Source organism: Podarcis bocagei (assembly GCF_964188305.1).
Source record: "Podarcis bocagei genome assembly, chromosome: 14".
Taxonomy (NCBI): Eukaryota; Metazoa; Chordata; class Lepidosauria; order Squamata; family Lacertidae; genus Podarcis; species Podarcis bocagei.
Window position 1 is genome coordinate 48933548 of NC_138139.1, and position 13905 is coordinate 48947452.

The following is a 13905-nucleotide window of genomic DNA, read 5'->3' on the forward strand; positions in this document are numbered from 1 at the left end:
CCCTGTAACTTGGCTTCTCGCAGTGAGGGAATCGCCAGAAGACCCTCGGCACTGGACCTCAGTGTCCAGGTACAATGATGGGGGTGGAGATGCTCCTTCAGGTATACTGGGCCGAAGCCATTTAGGGCTTTCAAGGTCAGCGCCAACACTTTGAATTGTGCTTGTAAACATACTTGGAGCCAATGTAATTCTTTCAGGACTGGTGTTATATGGTCTCGGTGGCCGCTCCCAGTCACCAGTCTAGCTGCCGCATTCTGGATTATTTGTAGTTTCCAAGTCACCTTCAAAGGTAGCCCCACGTAGAGCGCGTTGCAGTAGTCCAAGTGGGAGATAACCAGAGCATGCACCACTCAGTCTGCGGGCAGGTTGTTAGAATTCCTGGTCTATGATTGCAGTCATGGGATTGTTGTCTTTCACATGACGGTATATGTTTTGACTCCACAGAGTGGGAAGTGACGGAGACAGGATGTTTGTGTTACTGTGTTCTGTGAAGTGGGACTATTGTCCTATGTTCTTTTGCTCTTTGCTGTCTGATGCTAGAAAGGGAGCTGTGTTGCAGTGCTCCATGTGTTTTTATATGTAAATAAAGTAGATTAGCCAAAATGCTGAGTTGCTAAGGTCTGTCACGCATGATGCGCAAACTCTGCAGATCCCTAAGTGTGCCGGTGTCTCTTGGCATTGGTCACTGTGATTTTCGGGCAGAAGAAAGCTTTTGAAGCTCCCAAACGATTGACCAGGAGGAAGAGAACATGCCAGTCGGGCATGTGTCTCTACCAGGATCCTACTCGAGCGTAGGCTAAACTCCTGACACAGGTAGGGTCTCAGCCTGCATACCAGGTGGAGCTGGTAGACAGCTGCCCTGGGTGCAGAAGGCTGCAAGCAGGACCTGAGCCGAAGAGCAACTGATACTCAGAAGCACTACTGAGAGTGGGAGGAGAAATCCCCACCATGGCTAGTAGCCATTAAGCTGAGTTTAAATCCATTTTGAATTAATGTCCAGCTCTTGGCCAGAGTGTCTTCTGAGCCAGCGCTGGAGCTTATGCTGAAATCTGGTCCTCAGCTGTGTTCACATCAGAGATGTTCGGGTGGGGGCAGAGGTTGGATATGCCAACATATATTTGGGAAAGCAGCCCAGATTTTCTGGGAAGAGGGTGGCCCTGGCTGTCATTCACAGCTTCCATTTGCATTTCTACAATAGCTTTTCCTAACTAATAATATTTTTTAAAAAAAATTGGACAGTTCTGCCACACCAGCAGCTGTGTATTGGCTCTATTTGTCTCCAATCACCCGCCTGTTCTCTGGCACATCAGTTTTGGCACCAAACTCTTTGACTGGGATTGATGGGCACATCTAAGAAAGGGCTGGCTGCCAGGCAGGCACTGGACTGGTCAATTGCATCTGGGCATCCAGGAGGAGGAGGATGAGAGGGCAGCGAAGGGTCTTAAAATGTGAATTTAGCCTCCATCAGCAGCATGGGTGGAAGGAAGAATCACGCTGGACATTTGGCATTGGCCAAATGGGTTGATGTCCAAATTTTATTTGAGGGTGGGGAGGGAGAAAGATGGCTGCAGAACCTGGGGAAACATAGATGGAGGCATTTCTTATCAGGGTTTCTGGCCGACGGCTCCTTAGTTAGCAGGTAGCCCAGAATGGCTGGTTGACATTGCCATAGTGGATTGCACCGGTCACTGTTCCTCATTGTGTTAAAAGCAGTGATGCACACTTTCCCCTATAGGATGCCCTGTGCCGGATTTATCTATAAGCTAAACAAGCTATAGCTTACGGCCCCACTCTCTTGGGGGCCCCCCAAAAAATTAAAGGGGAAAAAACTGGATGTAAATTTCCAAAATATAAGATAAAAAACAAATAAAATAGAACCTACATACAGCAACAGTGTTTTGTGTTGTGTAGGCTCCTATGATGTAAGTAATGGGCCCCGCCAGCTAACCTGCTTCCTAAAATATCACTGGTTTCAATTCAACAATTACTTTGATAAAATACATATTTTGTTATGTGCAAATGGCTTTAGATACACATTAGGTCCATAAATTACCATATAGCATATATTCAACACACAAAATCAGTGACAATTTGTTGTTGACCAAGGACAGCCGGACATATAAAGGGCCCTATTACCTTCAGGAGCTTAGGGCCTCATTAAACCTAAATCCGGCCCTGAGGATGCCTTTCTGAACACATTCGGCGACACAAAATTCACGCAGTTGCATCACAAAATTCAGAGAGGGTGTGGAATGTGAGTTTTGAAGGAAAGCTATGTTTCAGTTCACATACAGTTTGGGGAAGTGTGAAATATAAGTTTGTGTTAAAATGTGAAGTGAATTTCATTTTAAAAATTGCCGTATTTTTCTCTCTATAACATGCACCAGACCATAACACGCACGTAGTTTTTAGAGGAGGAAAACCAGGAAAAAAATATTCTAAACGAAACAGTGGATGTATGATTTTTGTGGTTCATGCTGTGGCCACAGACATGTGATCTGACAGTGAGTTTGGAGTAGCCCAATGCAAAAATCCTGAGGATCCATGTGGATCCATGCTTTGTAACCACGTTTTTGCACCACTGCGGCCCCAGGCAACAGTGGGTGCGTGATTTTTTTGGTGCAAGATGTAGCCATGGACATGCTATGTGATCTAATGGTGAATCTGGGGTGACCCAGTGCAAAAATCCTGAGGATCCATGTGGATCCGTGCTTTGTAACCACGTTTTAAGTGGGGAGGGAAGGAAAAGCACTCAAGGGACAAGGAGTACGTGTGGGGTGGGTGGAGAAGGATGCTGCTAATAATGAAGAAGAGGGGTATAAGGGGAGAAGGCTCCTCTCCTCTCCCGCTTTGCTCCTTTAAAGCAAGCAGGCTCTCTGTCCCTCTCTCCTCCCCACTCAGCGGCTCTTCTCCGTTTCAAAGCGAGCCACGAAGGAGGGAAGGAAGGGGAACCATGGATCCTCTGCTCACGACTGCAGCAGATCCCCCCATCACCCGCAGGCATTCCCTCCATAACACGCACAGACATTTCCCTTTACTTTACTGGAGGAAAAAAGTGAGTGTTATGGTGCAAAAAATACGGTACACAAAGATGTAATTTGTTGCCTACTTCTGCCTCCCACCAATGGTATGTCATAGAACCCGGAGGATTATCCAATCAAACCCCCCTGCAATGCGGGAATCTCAGCTAGATCATACATGACAGGTGGCCACCCAAAACCTGCTTGATAACTTCCAATGAAAGGGAGTCCACAACCTCCCGAGGGAGTTTGATCCATACCTAGTGTGATGGCCTGGGACTCAGGCTCGGACTTGGAACCAGAGGAATCTCAGTCCGCACCAGATCCTTTGCCTCAGGCGGCATCTGAATCTAGTCTGGGGCTTGATCCTGAAGAGTCCCAGTCTGCACAGGTTCCCCTGCAACAAACACCAGCTGGGCCGAGTCAGGGGCCTGAGCCTGCCCTGGCTCCAAATGCAGGGATTACCTTGTTGCCGTCAGCTGGGCAATCACTTACAGCTGCTCCACTACCAGTTGGGTCAGGAGAGGCTAAGGAGGCCTCTGGGTCTAGTAACCCACCCACGTCTCCCAAGCTGCAGAGACTAAGTGTGCTGGTCCCGAGGGATTAACCGTGCGGTGAGGTCCAAGTCCAGTCCGAGGTCGAGGGTGCGGTATGGAGGCTGTCCGTCAAAGCTGAAGCTGGGTCCAAGGCAGGGAGTCAGGTGAGGTCAGGAACTCTGGCAGAAGAGCAGGACAAGTTGCAGGCAGGAACAGGCTACCAACAATGTTGCTCCTGCAACCTGGGACTGGGGCTGGCCGGCTTTTATCTGCCCCAAGGATTAGGGCAGCCCCGGTCCACAGGTGACTTGCCTCTCCTGGCCTGGAGGTGAGCACTCCTCCTGCGAGAACTTAGTTCCCTCCGCCTCTCTGCCCTGAGCCTCTGCAGCTCAGGAGAGGCTGGAGGGTTACCAGACCCAGAGGCAACCTCCTCCTCCCCTGATGGGGCTGAGAGTGGAGCACCTGCAGGCAACAGGTCCTCCATCATCTCAGGAGCCAGAGCAGACTCAACTGGTGCCTGCACCTGAGGATCCAGCACAGGTGAGGACCCTTCAGGCTCAAGCACCAGCCCTAGCTCAGCTGGTTCTGGAGGCGGGGAATCCTGTGCAGGCTGGGATCCCTCAGGTTCATCCTCCGAGTCCAAATCCCAGGCCATCACACTAAGGTCTGAGAGAAGGAGAGACCTGAGTACTCGCAGGAAGAGTGCTCACCTTTGGGCGAAACAGGGAGGTGAGTCACCGGGGGATCAGGACCGGCCGTTACCCCAACAAAGATAAAAGGCTGTCGGACCCTGTCCCAGGTTGTGGGAGCAACATTGCTATGTGCTAGATCCTGTACCTGTCCTTGCCTGGTTTCCTGCCTCGGCCCTGTCGGACAGACTCCTAACGGACCCTTCAGATTCTGGACTGGTCCTGGACCGTGTTTCACGGGTTATCCCCAGGCCCAGCACACCTAGGCCAGAGAGACGAGCCATGAAGCTCATGACTGAGAGCAAACTCACACAGCTGTCCGTCTGTCATCTTCCGGGACTGGCCAACGTCGTGCCATCCAGATGTTGCTGCATTGCAACTCCTGCCGTTCCTGATCGTCAGTCTTGCATCCTGCAGCATCTGGGTGGCCACTGGTTCCCGAACCCCGACATCAGACTTGCTAACTCAGAACCTGAGCTTCCTTCCCCTACCCCACTTCTTAGAGGAAGCAAAGAGAAAGAATTGCGATGCATTACAGTGGTGCCTCGCAAGACGAAATTAATTTGTTCCGCAAGTTTTTTCTTCTTGCGAGTTTTTCGTCTTGCGAAGCACGGTTTCCCATAGGAATGCATTGAAAATCAATCAATGCGTTCCTATGGAGACCATCCGGGGACAGAGGGGAAGCGCCGCTCTGTCCCCTCTTTTGAAGCAAGGGGCTGCGGGGAGAAGATCGCTTCTCCCCGCCGCCCCTTGCTTCAAAAGAGGTCTGGGGACAGCGGGGAAGACGCGCTGCACTTCCCGCTGTCCCCGGACCTGGGGCTGCGGGGAGAAGATCGCTTCTCCCCGCCACCCCTTGCTTCAAAAGAGGTCCGGGGACAGCGGGGAAGACGCGCTGCGCTTCCCGCTGTCCCCGGAGCTTGTGGGGCAAGCTTTGTTTTGCAAAGCAAGCCCATAGGGAAATTCGTCTTGCGAGGCAACTCGAAAACGAAAAAACCTTTCGTTTTTCGTCTCACGAGGCGTTCGTCTTGCGGGGCACCACTGTAATTTCATTCAGCAAAATAACGTATTGCGTAAGCTGAAGGACTCTCTTCCAGATCCTCCAATTTCCTGTCTGTGTTAATGGTGTGCATATACAAAGCTGGGAATTGGCAGCCTTGCGTGAGGTTCTCCATAAATATGTAATTATAGACCCAGAAAGAAAGGGGAAAGGGGGATGTGCTTTGTTGCTGGCTGCTAATGGCTCCTATTGGAGCTGTTACAGGCTGTGATTTAAATGTACATAAAAGTTTTTTCCCCCTAAAAAAAAAACATGAATTATTCATTTGGTAGCACAAAAGATTTCCAGGGAAAAAGTGCCAAAGCCATCTGTTCTCCCTCTTCCTTTAGCTTCATTCAGAAGGAAGATTGAACAAGTTGAATCTAGAGGCAGTTCTGCGTGTATATTCTGTGTGCTCCCTCCCTTGAATCTAAATTTCATAACCAGGGTGAGGGGTCTGAAACTGATCGGCGGCAACGAAACAGATTTTGGTTGAACGGAATTATTATTCATTATTATTTTTCGTTTCATTTCTACAGCACCGTATATTTTTTTTTTGGGGGGGGGATATCAAAGCTGTTTACAACCCACATTAAAACATCAAATGAAACAAGCCAGAAAGACTCTCCTCCCTGCAAGAGAGGGGAGTGGTTGTGGCCGGGAGCCGGACTCCGCCTCAAGCAGGGGGCGTTTGCCCCCTGCCTCCCACCCACCTGGCTGGCGCCCACGCCCTCGGCCAGGCACCCAACCAGGTGCCTTCAAGGGGGCGTGTACTGCAGCCTAAATTGCTGTGGCGCCAGCCTCCAGCGAGTCACCCACCCTCCACTCCCTTAGAGCAGGGTTTCCAGTTTTCTTTTGGCCTTGCTATGGACCTTAGGTTGGTCGTCCTGGTTGTCCGGGGGACCTGGTAGGAATTTTTCCATTTGGCATTTGGCATTAGGCCTTTTGGTTTTTTCACCTACCTCGTAGCAATCGTCACAACTTTCGTGGTATTGGTGGGTAGGTTTGTTGTTGTTGTTTAGTCGTTTAGTCGTGTCCGACTCTTCGTGACCCCATGGACCAGAACACGCCAGGCACCCCTGTCCTCCACTACCTCCCGCAGTTTGGTCAAACCCATGCTGGTAACCTCGAAAACACTATCCAACCATCTTGTCCTCTGTCGCCCCCTTCTCCTTGTGCCCTCCATCTTTCCCAGCATCAGTGTCTTCTCCAGGGAGTCTTCTCTTCTCATGAGGTGGCCAAAGTACTGGAGCCTCAGCTTCACGATCTGTCCTTCCAGTGAGCACTCAGGGCTGATTTCCTTAAGAATGGATGCGTTTGATCTTCTTGCAGTCCATGGGACTCTCAAGAGTCTTCTCCAGCACCATAATTCAAAAGCATCAATTCTTCGGCGATCAGCCTTCTTTATGGTCCAGCTCTCACTTCCATACATCACTACTGGGAAAACCATGGCTTTAACTATACGGACCTTTGTTGGCAAGGTGACATCTCTACTTCTCAAGATGCTGTCTAGGCCTGTCATTGCCCTTCTCCCAAGAAGCAGGCGTCTTTTAATTTCGTGGCTGCTGTCACCATCTGCAGTGATCATGGAGCCCAAGAAAGTAAAATCTCTCACTACCTCCATTTCTTCCCCTTCTATTTGCCAGGAGGTGATGGGACCAGTGGCCATGATCTTCGTTTTTTTGATGTTGAGCTTCAGACCATATTTTGCGCTCTCCTCTTTCACCCTCATTAAAAGGTTCTTTAATTCCTCCTCACTTTCTGCCATCAAGGTTGTGTCATCTGCATATCTGAGGTTGTTGATATTTCTTCCAGCAATCTTAATTCCAGCTTGGGATGCATCCAGCCCAGCCTTTCGCATTATGTATTCTGCATATAAATTAAATAAGCAGGGAGACAAAATACAGCCTTGTCGTACTCCTTTCCCAATTTTGAACCAATCAGTTGTTCCATATCCAGTTCTAACTGTAGCTTCTTGTCCCACATAGAGATTTCTCAGGAGACAGATGAGGTGATCAGGCACTCCCAATTCTTTAAGAACTTGCCATAGTTTGCTGTGGTCGACACAGTCAAAGGCTTTTGCATAGTCAATGAAGCAGAAGTAGATGTCTTTCTGGAACTCTCTAGCTTTCTCCATAATCCAGCGCATGTTTGCAATTTGGTCTCTGGTTCCTCTGCCTCTTCTAAATCCAGCTTGCACTTCTGGGAGTTCTCGATCCACATACTGCTTGAGCCTTCCTTGTAGAATTTTAAGCATAACCTTGCTAGCGTGTGAAATGAGTGCAATTGTGCGGTAGTTGGAGCATTCTTTGGCACTGCCCTTCTTTGGGATTGGGATGTAGACTGATCTTCTCCAATCTTCTGGCCACTGCTGAGTTTTCCAAATTTGCTGGCATATTGAGTGTAGCACCTTAACAGCATCATCTTTTAAAATTTTAAATAGTTCAGCTGGAATACCATCACTTCCACTGGCCTTGTTATTTGCAGTGCTTTCTAAGGCCCATTTGACTTCACTTTCCAGGATGTCTGGCTCAAGGTCAGCAGCCACACTACCTGGGGTGTACGAGACATCCATATCTTCCTGGTATAATTCCTCTGTGTATTCTTGCCACCTCTTCTTGATGTCTTCTGCTTCTGTTAGGTCCTTACCACTTTTGTCCTTTATTATGGTAATCTTTGTACGAAATGTTCTTTTCATATCTCCAATTTTCTTGAACAGATCTCTGGTTCTTCCCATTCTGTTGTTTTCCTCTATTTCTTTGCATTGCTCGTTTAAGAAGGCCTTCTTGTCTCTCCTTGCTATTCTTTGGAAATCTGCATTCAATTTCCTGTATCTTTCACTATCTCCCTCGCATTTTGCTTGCCTTCTCTCCTCCGCTATTTGTAAGGCCTCGTTGGACAGCCACTTTGCTTTCTTGTATTTCCTTTTCATTGGGATGGTTTTCGTTGCTGCCTCCTGTACAATGTTACGAGCCTCCATCCATAGTTCTTCAGGCACTCTGTCTACCAAATCTAAATCCTTAAACCTGTTCCTCACTTCCACTGTGTATTCATAAGGGATTTGACTTAGATTGTATCTTACCGGCCCAGTGGTTTTTCCTACTTTCTTCAGTTTAAGCTTGAATTTTGCTATAAGAAGCTGATGATCTGAGCCACAGTCAGCTCCAGGTCTTGTTTTTGCTGACTGTATAGAGCTTCTCCATCTTTGGCTGCAGAGAATATAATCAATCTGATTTCGATGCTGCCCATCTGGTGATGTCCATGTGTAGAGTCGTCTCTTGTGTTGTTGGAAAAGCGTGTTTGTGATGACCAGCTTGTTCTCTTGACAGAACTCTATTAGCCTTTGCCCTGCTTCGTTTTGATTTCCAAGGCCAAACTTGCCAGTTGTTCCTTTTATCTCTTGCCTCCCTACTTTAGCATTCCAATCCCCTATAATGAGAAGAACATCCTTCTTTGGTGTCACTTCTATAAGGTGTTGTAAGTCTTCATAGAATTGGTCAATTTCAGTTTCTTCAGCACCAGTGGTTGGTGCATACACTTGGATTACTGTGATGTTAAAAGGTCTGCCTTGGATTCGTATCGAGATCATTCTATCATTTTTGAGATTGCATCCCAGTACAGCTTTCGCCACTCTTTTGTTGACTATGAGGGCCACTCCATTTCTTTTACAGGTTTCTTGCCCACAGTAGTAGATGTGATGGTCATCCGAACTGAATTCACCCATTCCCGTCCATTTTAGTTCACTGATGCCCAGGATGTCAATATTGATTCTTGTCATCTCATTTTTGACCACCTCCAACTTACCCAGGTTCATGGTTCTTACATTCCAGGTTCCTATGCAATATTTTTCTTTACAGCATTGGACTTTCCTTTCGTGGGTAGGTTAGGCATTGGAATAATGTGTTGTGGTTTCGAAGGGCTAGGTGTGGCCATCGCCTGCGCCTTCAATTTTTGGGTATTCCGCTAAAGGAAACCAGCGGTCGTGTATTCTGTCCAATGCCTGCTTGGCGGGAGGCCATGGCACAACCCTCGGTGACATCAGGGGAGAGCTTATAGTTGGACTAGCATCAACAGGCTCCACCTACTGGTGAATAAACCCCCTTTGTTTTTTAGACTCACCCCTCTCCGAGTGGGTGGAGTCAGATGACGTAATCCAATGCCTAAGCCAATACCTCTTCACTTGCTGTGATCAATAAAGTTGTGGCCTTTTCTTGCCCATTAACCTTATATCACGTGTCCTTGTGTTTCATTCCACTGCGCGGGGTTCGGGTCCTCAAACCACAATAAGATGTTACTGGAGGAAGTGAAATTATAAAGTACAAGTTCGAAGCAACGTAATTAACAGGAAACTCAAATATTATCTTCAAAGATTTCAAAATAAAATGTTGCAAAAGAGGTCAACTACAGATTGTGCATAGGAAAGTTGACCCCCCAAAAAAAAATCAGCCACTGGCTGATTCCCTCCCCACCACAGCCCCGCTGCCTCGCAGCTCCCCTCTTTCCTTCTGCCCATCATAATGTTGGGATATTCCATTCCACCTTAAGGAACAGGCATGATTGTTGTGTGTCACATGTCTGTTGCCAACACAGCTTGCTGGGAACTTCCATTTGTGTATAGCTTTTGCTTTAGCTGTCTTGCTTTGGACACGAAAGGGATCAGACATGTTTCCTTTTGTCTGCTGTTTGCCAAATAAACTGCTTGTAAATACGCTTACACTACCTCTCCTGCCCATAGCTGTCAAGCGTCCCTTATCTGGCGGGACAGTCCCTTATCCCAGCGCCATGTCCTGCTGCTGTCCCTTATTGATGATGTCCCTTAAATTTCCCGGGTTTCAAAGGAAGCAGCTCCTCTCCCTCCCTCCCTGCCGGCCAGGGAGGAGGGAGGCTCCAACTGTGTTGCTTGGCTGCATTGCTCACCCAATAAGAAGTCTAAGAACAACTGGGGGGTGGAGATTGCATGCCTTGTCCTGCGTTGCCTGGGGACTCACCTTTGCTCAGCACTTCCCAGCAGAGAGATGACAGTGGTTTTCCTTGAGGCTTGAGGCTTCGTTTGGCTGCTGGCTGAGCTCTCTGCCTTTGGCTCAGAGGGGCTCAGAAGTCAAACATACCTGTGCCCGGAAAATCCCTTATTTTGGCTGCTGATCCCTTATTTTCGAAGCTGCTGGTCCCTTATTTTCAAATCTGTAAGTTGACAGCTATGCTCCTGCCACTTCTGTTTGTGCGTTATCTCTGCTGAGATGCTCCAGCTTTTGAAGCTGTGGGTCGCAGATGCTGCAACAAGGACTGAAGTTCGCCCGGCACACCGGCCAGTGGGCTGGAGCCAGCTGGGGGCCTGCCAATTGCCCCTGATTCCTTGGTTGCTTGCCAACACATAAAACATAAGATGAGCTTCCTGGATCAGGCCAATGGCCCTCTAGCCCAGCATCCTATTCTCACAGCAGCCAACCAAATGCTTGTGGAAAACCTGCTTCTTCTTTGGCGATCCCTCCTATCCGAGTAAGATTGTCTTCCATAAACACAGTTTTTACAATGAGTCAGCAAGTGACTGTGTAGGCCAATTCTGGATCCACACGTCCTTCCACAGTGGGGACATTGGTTTCCTGGTGGGAGTTGATCACAGTGTGGATTTGCCAAGCGTGCCTTCATCCTAGCACATTTCTCCCTTGCGTCCTGAGTTTGAGTGTCTTCAAAGCCCATGACACCTTTGGTCAAGGCTGTTGCATGTCGAGGTCCTCCAATCCACCCCCAAATGATTCACACTTCACACATAATTTTTGTTTAAGGTTTTTGGCATAATTTTGGCCACAACATTATTAAAATACATAAATGTGAGTGGTTGCTTAGGTACTGGTTATGACTATCTGTCCCCACGCCTAGGGACAGAACTGACTTCCGGATTCCAGCGAAAGCCAGTAAGGGAAAACAATATTGGGGAGAGCATGGAGTGAGGCACCAGACCCTCACCCCCCCCCCATGCTCCCTGGGGCTTGCACGGCCCTAAGCCCCCTTCAGGGGTACGGACAAAAGAATGGCAAGCCCCTGGATTCCTTTAACGGAATTCCCTTTCCGCAGCAGCATTGGAGGGGCAGGCACCGCCAATCCTTACCCCTCCACCAACCAATTTTTTAACCAATGCCTAACCGCAACCTTACAAGTTATGACGATTTGCTACGCAGTAGGCAAAAACCAAATGGCACCAGCCAATCAGCCAAATGGACAAAATCCCTACCAGGCCCCTGCCCCAAAAGCAGGCGACCCCTTGGCAGGCATAGCAAGGTCAACCAAGATTCCTAAAATTAGGGAGGGTGGGCGGGTGATCCGGTGCACACAGAAAAAGTACCCAATCAGAGCTGTGTGACTTCAGTTTATAACCTTTGGCCCAACCCCCTAAATGGCAGCACCAAAATTTGCCCAACAACCCAACCACCCAATCACTGCGGATGGTCATCCAAACTAACCCACCCAGCAACAGAGGGGTGGCCTTCCAGACCCCACCGCAACACATGCTCTCTATGAATGAGAACACGGTTTCTCCAAGCAGGATCTGAACTCAAGACTCCCCTCCTGTGTCTTCCAGCAACTGGTTTTCAGACGTATTGCTCCCTCCAACAATGGAGGTATATTGCAGAGCCCCCATGGGCCTTCTCACCCATGAATGAATGAATGAATTTTATTATTACTGGTCTCAGACCAGTTCCGGCTCACTTACAATATCAGAAAAATCGTAAAACACAACAGGAACACATTGAATTGCAATTTGGTTTAACAGAGACAATTCAGATATAACGGCAGTTAAAAAAATATACATTAAATCTTGATCACTAAAATATAACCTAAAGTTCTCATTTAAAACCTTAATCATTTGGTAGTACAGCTTGTTCCCTGAGTTTTATGGCAGTCGCACAGAATTTGGCCACCCTTAGTGTAATCTCTGGAGTGATAAATACCCGTTTGGACCCGTTTGGAGATTTTTGTATAACAGGAGTGATAAATACTGAGCGTATATCCCCGTAGAAACGGCAGTGTAACAAGACATGACAGACAGTTTCTACCTCCATCAAGCCGCAGGGGCAGACTCGTTCCACGTACGGTTTACCCTCGAATCTGCCCTGCAATAAGGCAGATGGCAGCACGTTGAATCTAGCGAGGGTAAATGACCGTCTGTATTTGAGTATTTGTAATTTTGACAAATAATTTGCTGGGGTAAATCCTCTCCCATTACAGCCATGAATTTGTCTAATCGTCTTTTAAAGTCCTTGAGGCCTTTGTTGTTGTTGTTGTTACAGCATTTTGATTTCCGATGTCTAGTAGTTTGGTGTGTCATCCAGTGTCCTGGTTCACCGGCTCTGATAAGGTTTAGGAGAAATGAGTATCCAGGCTTTGCTCACGGAGCAGATTAAAAACACTTAAGATGCAGACATTTCCATCCCTGCGTTGAGCCTCCCAGTTCTCCTAGTTGTGGGCATTGTGTGACGTGGAGAGTTCCAAAAATGCGCTCCAAATCTCTTGGAAGCTAGTATTTTCATGCAGTTTACAGAGCAGGGTTTTCTCATGGCTTGCTAAACGCAGGAGTTCTTGTATCCAGTTTTCCACGCTTGGCCTTTCCAGTGTTGGAGGATTATTCTTAGAAACGTTTTCTAGTCAGGAGGCTGCTGGCAGGCCACCGCCTGGTAACAGAAGCTCATCTTATTGCTTTGGCATTTAGAAAAATGTATATATTATCCTTTCTAGCAACAAAATGGTGCTTGTTCCTAAGAAAGTGTTTAGTCCCAAGACTAGCAGAAGCAAACTCCCTTTTCTTCAGAACACACAGTGATCCTACTGGATTAACTGCACTCTGCATGAAGGCATCTTCTGCATGAAGGCATCTTCTAACATTCAGTTTCGCTGGATGTCCATGAGTTCTAGTCAGCGAGAAAAACTTTTCTCGATCTTCTTTTCCCATGACATGCTTAGTTTTATAAACATCCACCATGTTGTCTCTTGTTGTTTAGTCGTTTAGTCGTGTCCAACTCTTCGTGACCCCATGGACCAGAGCACACCAGGCACTTCTGTCTTCCACTGCCTCCCGCAATTTGGTCAAACTCATGTTCGTAGCTTCGAGAACACTGTCCAACCATCTTGTCCTCTGTCGTCCCCTTCTCCTTGTGCCCTCCATCTTCCCCAACATCAGGGTCTTTTCAAGGGAGTCTTCTCTTCTCATGAGGTGGCCAAAGTATTGGAGCCTCAGCTTCAGGATCTGTCCTTCCAGTGAGCACTCAAGGCTGATTTCCTTCAGAATGGATAGATTTGATCTTCTTGCAGTCCATGGGACTCTCAAGAGTCTCCTCCAGCACCATAATTCAAATGCATCAATTCTTTGGCCATCAGCCTTCTTTATGGTCCAGCTCTCACTTCCATACATCACTACTGGGAAAACCATAGCTTTTACTATACGGACCTTTGTCGGCAAGGTGATGTCTCTGCTTTTTAAGATGTTGCCTCTTACTTAAACTAAAAACCTCCAGACACTGCAACCTTTCCTCACAGGCAAATCGCTTCTTCTTGTAGCCCCCGCTTGCACTATGATTGAGTGAGTTTACCCTCCAAAACTGTGCATGCTCAGAGTATTCTCTCCTCGCCGC

The 13905-nt window shown here is 47.9% G+C and overlaps 1 protein-coding gene across 3 annotated transcripts in view; it reads left to right on the forward strand.

Moving 5' to 3' along the window:
- CACNA1H (calcium voltage-gated channel subunit alpha1 H) overlaps window positions 1-13905 on the forward strand; it is a 398455-nt gene that overhangs the window by 319601 nt on the left and 64949 nt on the right. The gene's annotated exons all lie outside the window — the stretch shown is intronic.